Source organism: Macrotis lagotis, chromosome 3, assembly GCF_037893015.1.
Source record: "Macrotis lagotis isolate mMagLag1 chromosome 3, bilby.v1.9.chrom.fasta, whole genome shotgun sequence".
Taxonomy (NCBI): Eukaryota; Metazoa; Chordata; class Mammalia; order Peramelemorphia; family Peramelidae; genus Macrotis; species Macrotis lagotis.
The window spans coordinates 269,658,238-269,666,949 of NC_133660.1; positions in this window are offsets into that span (position 1 = coordinate 269,658,238).

Below are 8,712 nucleotides of genomic sequence, written 5' to 3' on the forward strand. Positions count from 1 at the left end.
GGGGCTGGTCCCTCCTCTCCATCACCATACTAAACCAATCGCGCTCCCTAAGAGATGTCACCTCCCACGCGCTGGGCCGCCTGGCTCGGGAGGCGTCTGCGGGCGGTGAGGGGGTGAGCGAGCGAGGGAACTGGGGAGCCAGGGCTCCAGGAGGGAGGGAGGAGGGGGGCGGATGCGAGCCCCGGGAGCAAGAGGGGAGCCCTTTTCTCCCTTCGCCTCGCCTCTCCTATATGTGTCCAGGTCGCCGACTTTCCTTAAAGCCCTCTAAGGCTGCCTTCGGGAGCTTCCCACCTTCCTGGGCGACTCACTATATTTTAGCCAGACTAGAAAGGAGGCACCTGGGGAAAACCTAGAAAGAGAAAGAGAGCATCCAGGCTTTCTGTACTTTCAGATACGGGGGATATACGCCAAAGTGTGCCACAACGGGAGGCTGCATTTGGAGAGTTTTGAGGCCGTCTATATTGGACAGCCCGGAACCTCCCCCCAGCCCCGAACTCGGCGCCTCCACCGAGCCCTGCCCAGGGACTAGAACTGAGAAACATCTATAGAAAGCAGTCCAAGACGTGCTTCCAATCCGTTCCTTCACCTGCCACCTTCACTTCTAGGATCCACTCCCCCTCCCCCCTCCAGTTCCCCTGTGCTTAATGAAACACACACACACAAACACACACACACAAACACACACACAAACACACACAGAGAAGCACACACAAACACACGTGCACACACAGAAGCACACACACACACAGAAGCACACATACACACAGACTCCAATCCATTGCAGACAAAACTCAAAAGTGCACATGCTGGAAAGGTATAGGCTGAAGAAAGTCAACAAAACATTTATTATTGTGCTACTGCACGCTTGCCACAATGCTAAGAGCAGGAGGCCATCAACAGACTTGGCTCCGATGAGTTCCTAAAGCCTCCCGTCTCCCCGGACCCCCCAGGCGCTCCTTTGTAAGGAAGACTGCTGTGAGTTGGCAGGAGTCCCAGCGACCATAGCTGCGAGTAGGAGGATGCTTTGGGTGACTCCACATAATCTGTGTGGGTGTGTGTAAGGCAGGAGGGGAAGGCACAAGTTCATCTAGAGACACTGTCACTCCATCTTCCCCTCATTAAGCGCAGCAAAGCCGAGGAGGGACCCCTCCACCCCTTGCCACACCCCCTTCTGGGCTTTTGTGTTCCTTCGCACCTGTTTTGACTGAATTTCACCTGGAGGGGGGAGGGGTTGGTGTGTTTAAGTCCTTCCAGAGTTGGGGACACATTTTCCATGGCAAGATCTGAGCTAGGGTTCTGGGTCTCTTCCCCCCGCCCCCTTCCTCACTAAAGCTTGTTTGGAACGTTTGGGAAGGATTATACATATAAAGGGACAGACGCCAGCTTTGCAGCACTCCATGTTAAGAACAAAAAGTCTGGGAGGTAGAGGCAGGGGAGTATCTGCCCTGAAAATGGAAGCTCATGGCTATAGGGAACTCTAAGTGTGGAAGTTCCCTTTATCAGTGAAGCTCACCCAAGCACATCCAAGAAATATTTGACTTCCAGACTGGGTTCTTATCGGCCTGTCTTTGTCTGACAGATCCACATCCTAATCGTTCACTTGTTTCTGCCATGTCCGATTCTCCCTAACCCTAGTGGAGCTTTTCTTGGTGAAGATACTGGAGCGATCTGCCATTTCCTTCTCCAGCTGACTTTTACAGATGAGGAAACTGAGGCAAACAGGGTGACGTGATTTGCCCGGGGTCACGCAGTGTCTGAGACCAGATCTGAACTCAGGCAGAGGAGTTTGAAGCACTGTGGCACCACTTCGCCGCTCTCAGATCCTCATTAGACTGCGTTAATGCAATCCAATTACTCAGTCCAAAAAAGTCGATAGTGATACTGTGTCAACCGTGTTCAACCTATAGCTGTTTATTATGTTCAGTTCTGGATATAAGATCAAACTGAGGTACTGCAGGCAAACTCCTCTTGCCTAGAGAAGGAGAAAAAAGATGGAAATAGGGGTGGCTAGGTGGTGCAGTGGGTAAAGCACCGGCCTTAGAGTCAGGAGTACCTGGGTTCAAATCCGACCTCAGACACTTAATAATGACCTAGCTGTGTGGCCTTGGGCAAGCCACTTAACCCCATTCGCCTTGCAAAAACCTAAAAAAAAAAAGAATTGTCCTTAATCATTGAACTTCTAGGAGGAGCTGAGTTCCTTTAAAAAAAACCTTAAAAAAAATGATGGAAGTGAGGGGAGAGGCAGATAGGAAACCATGTCAAAGGATCTGGGGTGGGGGAGGGGAAGAAAGACTTGAACTTGGAGAAGCTAGGTAGAGAGGCTGTCTCTCTTTTTTAAATTTAATTAATTAATTTTGAATTTTATAATTTTCTCCTTAATCTCACTCCCCCCCCCCCCAAGGCAGTCTGTTAGTCTTTATATTTTTTCCATGGTATACATTGATCTAAGTTAAATGTGATGAGAGAGAAATCATATTCTCCATCAGATACCCCCAAATTGGGCCTGATTTGTTGCACTGATGGGATGAGCAAGTTCATTAAGGTTGATCATCATCTATGACTGTCTCTTTTAAGTTTTTGCAAGGCAATGGGGTTAAGTGGCTTGCCCAAGGCCACACAACTAAGTGTCTGAGGTCGAATTTGAACTCAGGTACTCCTGACTCCAGGGCCCATGCTCTATCCACTGTGCCCCCTAGCCACCCCTGACTGTCTCTTTTAATTCTTCTGCTTGGCCCTGAGGATCTAATTACATGATTTATGAGAAGAAGCCATTTCCTCTTAACTAAAACAGTTCAATGATGAAATGGGTTAACTTAGGGAAATATTTGAGCAGAGAAGATGGATGGGTGCCACCAGGTAAATTATCAAGGGACTCCCACTTGAAGTGACTGTCATATTGAACATGAGATCTCTAGAGACCAAGTATCTTGTCTAGCTCCAGGTCTTACCCAAGGAAAAACAGGGAAGGATTAATGACTGTCCATTGAATTGAATTGAATCACATGTAAATAACTATTTGAGATTGGACATAAGCCCAGCAACTATTTAGTACAGTAATAAGCCTGGCACCTAGCAATTCTTCCTTTCTCAGGGAACACTGTGCTTTTGACCTGGTCAAGCAGCATGTCTTCCTGCCCCCTCCATTTTTCCTATCCCCAGTCTGCTGGACAGAAAGTCTGGTTGCCTGCCTGCCCAAGACAGGGTTTCCCCACATACCAAACAATTTGTCCCCTCACATTGTAGCTACTCTTCCATTAGAGAGCTACTTACAGATCAGTATGTTAGTCTGATGTCTCTATCCAGCAGTTCAATGGTAAAGATTCAGGGGTGGTAGGGGAATGGAGAGAAATGCCTTCTAAGATCTGCTATCAAATGATGAATTACCGTTATCCCTTCCACACAGAGGGGTTAGGAACACAGCGCCCCTACAATCTGGAAAATATTTTTAGTCTTCCCTTCATATAGAGAAGTCTGTATATTTTCTTTTTTTTTTATTGGATGTTAACAATACCTTATTGTAAAATTTGGGTTAATATTACCCTATATTATGGATTGGGTTGATATTATAATATATAATGTAAATAGATAGATAGATAGGTAATATATTTGGCCCTCCCTTCATACAGGGAAGTTTGAATTTTTTTCTTTTTTTTCTTTTATTGGGTGTTGGCAATACTTTAATGTAAAATTTGGGTTAATATTATCCTATATTATGGCTTGGGTTCATATGATACTATATATATGTATGTATACACACACACACATACACACATACTATATTATTCAATGTATATTCATTTCTGAGTTTCTAAACTTTTTCTGTGTCATCTGCTGGCATTTGCTTCTGCAAAACTCCCCCCAAACACCCCCCCCAAATGAATGTCTTATGCCAACTCTCTATGTATTGAAACCCAAAGTCAAGATGTGGAAGGGATAACTGTAATTACGCCAGCCCACTCTTCCCAGCTTCCCTAGTATAATATTTCAAGGATCTTCTTTCTCATTTCCCGTATCTGGTCTGAGCCTGGCATGGGTCTTGTAAGGAAATACCCCCAGAGTGAAGAGAGAAAGGGAAACAGAGCTCACTCCTAAAGCCCAGCTCATCCTACCTGAGATTTCACCCATCCTCAGCAGAGCAGAGCTTTCTGTCACAGTGATCCTGCTTGTTTTTAGAAGCTGCTAGTTGCTTGGTTTCTTAGGCAGTGCTTTTCTTTGCCTGGTAAAAGTGAGAACAAAGCTCCTCTTCCCTTTATTCAGCTAAGGAAAAAGATAGGCTTTTTCTTTTTTTTTAAATTCAAGACAGTGGGGGTTAAGTGACTTGCCCAAGGTCACACAGCTAGACAATTATTAAGTGTATCTGAGGCTGGATTTGAACTCAGGTCCTCCTGACTCCAGGGCCCATGCTCTATCCACTGTGCCACCTAGCTGCCAGGATTTTTCAAAAGGAGAATTATTGGATTAATCTTTTTGAGGAACTATGTGTTCCACTGTGATACCTATCTATAAAGTCTTAGAGATTCTGAAAATCTGAGAGGTTGTGACTTGCCTAACATCACATAGCTAGGTAAATGTCTGAGGCAGGACTTACACTTGGTCTTCTTGATGACCGATCCAGGATTTTCTGTATGTCAGTAAGCTATCGCTCCCTAAAAAGAGAGAGAGAGAGAGAGAGAGAACTAAAAAGAAATTAGACCAAATATAAATTAAAATATATAAATGTTAATTTTATATAAACATTTAAAAGTAAATATAAATATTTCATAAATAATAAAATGAATATAAAAATAGAATACACAATAAAATAGACAACATAAAATTTTATGCAATATATATAAGGAAATTAAAATGTAAATATTTAATGAATAATAAAACAATACATATAAATTAAAATAACAAACATACTCAAAATATATAAATATAAATGCAAACATTTGCATAAATGTAAAGGTTTACATAATATGTATAAGTAAATAGAAAATATTAACATTTTACGAATAGTAAAATTAGCAATAAAAGAATAAACTGAAATTGAAATATATAAATATAAATGTTTATATATAATTTGTAAGTAAATATAAAATATAAGAATTTTGTAAATAATAAAATAAATAATTATAAATATAGAACATATAGATACAAATTGAAATAAACAATTACTATTGAATAGTTTATAGATTCTACCTCCTCCACATAGTTTTGTCTGATGTCTCCAGATGGAAGTAAAGTCTCCCTCCTCCTTCAGGTCACTGTCTATGACCTCTCCTAGGTTACTAATCTTATTCTGATTTATATTGATTTGTATACACTTCCTCCCACCCCCAGTTCGTTCTTTAGATTTCCTTCTCACAATAGGAGTAAGAGATGGCATCAGGAAAATGAAAAGAGAAGGGTGTGATCATGTGATCAGTGAGAGTGAGAGATAATAGGCAGACTGCCCATTTGCTTCACTAGTAGTCTTCCAATGTCTGGATAATTTGGGTCAAACAGGTTGGGCAGGCATGTAGGAAATGTGACTTGTATTGTTGGAGTGATGATGTCACAAGTCCATGTGAGCACCTGAGATTTTTCTTCTCTTTTAGATTAATTGCTGACAGCACAGGACTGTGGTCCTTTCAGTAGGAGAGATGTCAGCAGTCATTTAACTGGTATATCATGAGCAAAAGTAGGAGCAATGGGTAGAAAGAACAAAGCAGCAGAGCATCTTTCTGACAGAGCTATCCTAGAGTGATTGAAGCTGCTTTGAGGGGTGGTAGGCACCCCCTCTTCACCCAGATATTTATGCAGATGCTGTGCAGTCACTGGTAGGGATGTGTTTTGTCAATAAACTGGAGGAGATGTCCTTGAGTTCCGATCTAGATCTCCAATTCTGTGATGCCTAGAAGCCAATGTTCATATCACTTTTCATATCCCCTAGGGCACAGGATCTGAATTATTGTTATACTGAATTGTACACTGGAGGCATTTAAAAAGTGTTTGTGGAAATAAAGATCCTATTTGGAGGGTAATTTCATAGAACATTAAAGGAGTCTTGAATTCTCACAATTATTCTCATTGAAAAACTGGTCCATTTAAAAGAGGAACTCAGGTCTCTGATCTCAGTATGAGGAAGTCCATAGATCACAGTACTTCCTTATCTAGACCCAAAGAAGCTTTCCCCCAGACTAGTGCCTTTCCCTGTATGGTATTATGGGGATGTTTATGAGAAATAATCTAAGAAAATATTTGAGATTTCTTGTCATCATTTCCTTGGAAACCCCTACTTCCTCCAGACTCACCTCTTCCGAGAAGACTATCCCCAACATATGTTAAACATCCCCTAGCCTGCCTTTTAGCAGGCATCTTGGTGTAGTAGATAGAGCATCAGGTCAGGAAGACCTGAATTTGAATCCCACCTCAGACACTTAATGGCCATGTGACCTGGGCAAGTCACTTTTCTCTTTTTGATGTGTTTCCTAAGCTGTAATAGTTACTACCTTTGACACTTGTTTTTAAGGATTAAACAGATGCTGGCAGAAGGAAGCCCCTATTCCTCACACCAACCCCATAGGGGTACTTCATTTTGCCAATATTACAGATGAGGGAAGTGAAGTCCAGAGAAATGTTAGGAGCTGTCCCCAATTGAATACTACATTTTGCCATTATTCCAAATGAGGAAAGTGAGGTTCTGAGGGGTGATAGGAATTTCCCACAATGAGCATCCAGGTTTCCTCCTCCTCACACTTTGGAAAAAGCGATTTTCTACTGTGCTACGTTAACCACAGAGGACTCTGGGGTGTGAAGAGAAGCAATGAACATCATTTTAAGCACACTTTCTACAAATATTATTTAATTTAATCCCACAGCAACCCTGTGAAGTAACTGTTATTATTCTCATTTTTAAAGTTGGGAAAATTGAGGTAAATAGCAATTAAGTGACTTCAAAATCTCCTGGTTTGTGAGGTCAAATTGGAACTCAAGTCTTTCTGACTCCACTCCTGGGGACTCAATCCATTCTACCACTAATTGCAATTGGTGCTTCTTCCTAGAAACAGCTTCCCTTTCTCTACTTGGACCTGCTCCCCAGAATCTGTGAGAATCCATGATGGAGACATGACATATCTATCTCCTCGTTGCTCCCTTTCATTTCTTGCTTTCTCCCCCCACCCTCCAATTCTCTTGGTTGCTGGCTATGTCTAGTCTGTGAATCATCCTTACTGAACTGCTTGGGAAGCTAATGAAATGTCACTCACCTGGGGGAGAGGGGGAGAGGTAGGCAGGGAGTAGGTATGAACTCATTTATCCAGATGAAGTAGCAAACAAGCTTCATTTCCCCAGTGCCCATGGGAAAATTGAGTCTTGCCTAAAAGACCTAGATGCTTCCAAATATCCCTTCCTCATTACTTTTTTTAAAATTTAAAGCAATAGGGTTAAAGTGACTTGTCCAAGGTCACACAAATAGGTAATTATTAAGTGTCTGAGGCTGGATTTGAACTCAGGTACTCCTGACTCCAGGACTGGTGCCCTATCCATTGTACCACCTAGCTGCCCCCCTCATTACTTTTTGACATTTCTGGTCAAGGTAAGAGAGAAGAATGGGATAGTTCTAGATGAAGGAGGTAGGGAAATGGGTTCCTTTCACTGATGTTCTTTGAAGAACCTAGTCAGATATGGGTTGGACTGGGTTGCTTCAGAACTCTGTGCTTCCACCAAGTTACTTCTGGCCCTCAACGCCTCTCCAAGATTATTGTAATAGTTGCCTTCTTTTTTTTTGTAGGCTTTTTTTTTTGCAAGGCAGATGGGGTTAAGTGGCTTGCCCAAGGCCACACAGCTAGGTAATTATTAAGTGTCTGAGACCAGATTTGAACCCAGGTACTCCTGACTCCAGGGCCAGTGCTTTATCCACTTTACCACCTAGCCACCCCTATAGTTACCTTCTAATCAGACACCATAACCCCCTTCCAGTTTCTCATTCTCTCCCTTGTCACCCGTTCTTTTTTCACAGCTGCAAAAATTCTATTCCTAATGACCGGGTTTGCCTGTTCCTACCTGGAAGCCATGCTCATTAGAGCAACTTGAACGGATTCCACCTGTATCTGCAACTACTCAAATCCTAAAATGTTAGAAGTACAGGGAACCTTAAAGGTCTTATCCAACCCTCTTATTTCAAATATAAGGAAACTCAGATCAAGAAAGGGCAAGTGATTAACCCCAGGGTGCCCAACTCTTCCTAGAATTGACAGTCCATAGCTCTTCCTCATTGCTAGTTCAAGCAGATGGGATGCAGCAAGATGGATATTATACTAATAAATAAGGCAGTAAAAGGGAACTGAGATGATGATTTTAGGGATTCAGTTGATCCTTGTACATTTATTGAAATGCCCTTGTTTCATTTTAATTTCCCTTCCTAGAGGCTGGTCTACATGATCCTAATCGCACCTCTTCCTTACCCTCCTGGTCCCTTCTTTTCTAGATTTCTCCTCCTCTTCCTTCTTCCCTGATATTGTTTCCAGGATCTCCCCCAAGAGGAGTCAGTCTCTCTCTCTCTCTCTCTCTCCTCTCTCTCTCTCTCTCTCTCTCTCTCTCTCTCTCTCTCTCTCTCTCTCTCTCTCTCTCTCTCCCTCAGAAGATATCCAGCAAGCTGTCTGCATTGCCTTCCCTTCATACCCCTCCAAATATCCAAACCTATGCCTAGATCTGATCCTCTGGTTGTCAGTCTCTCTTCTACACCCCAAC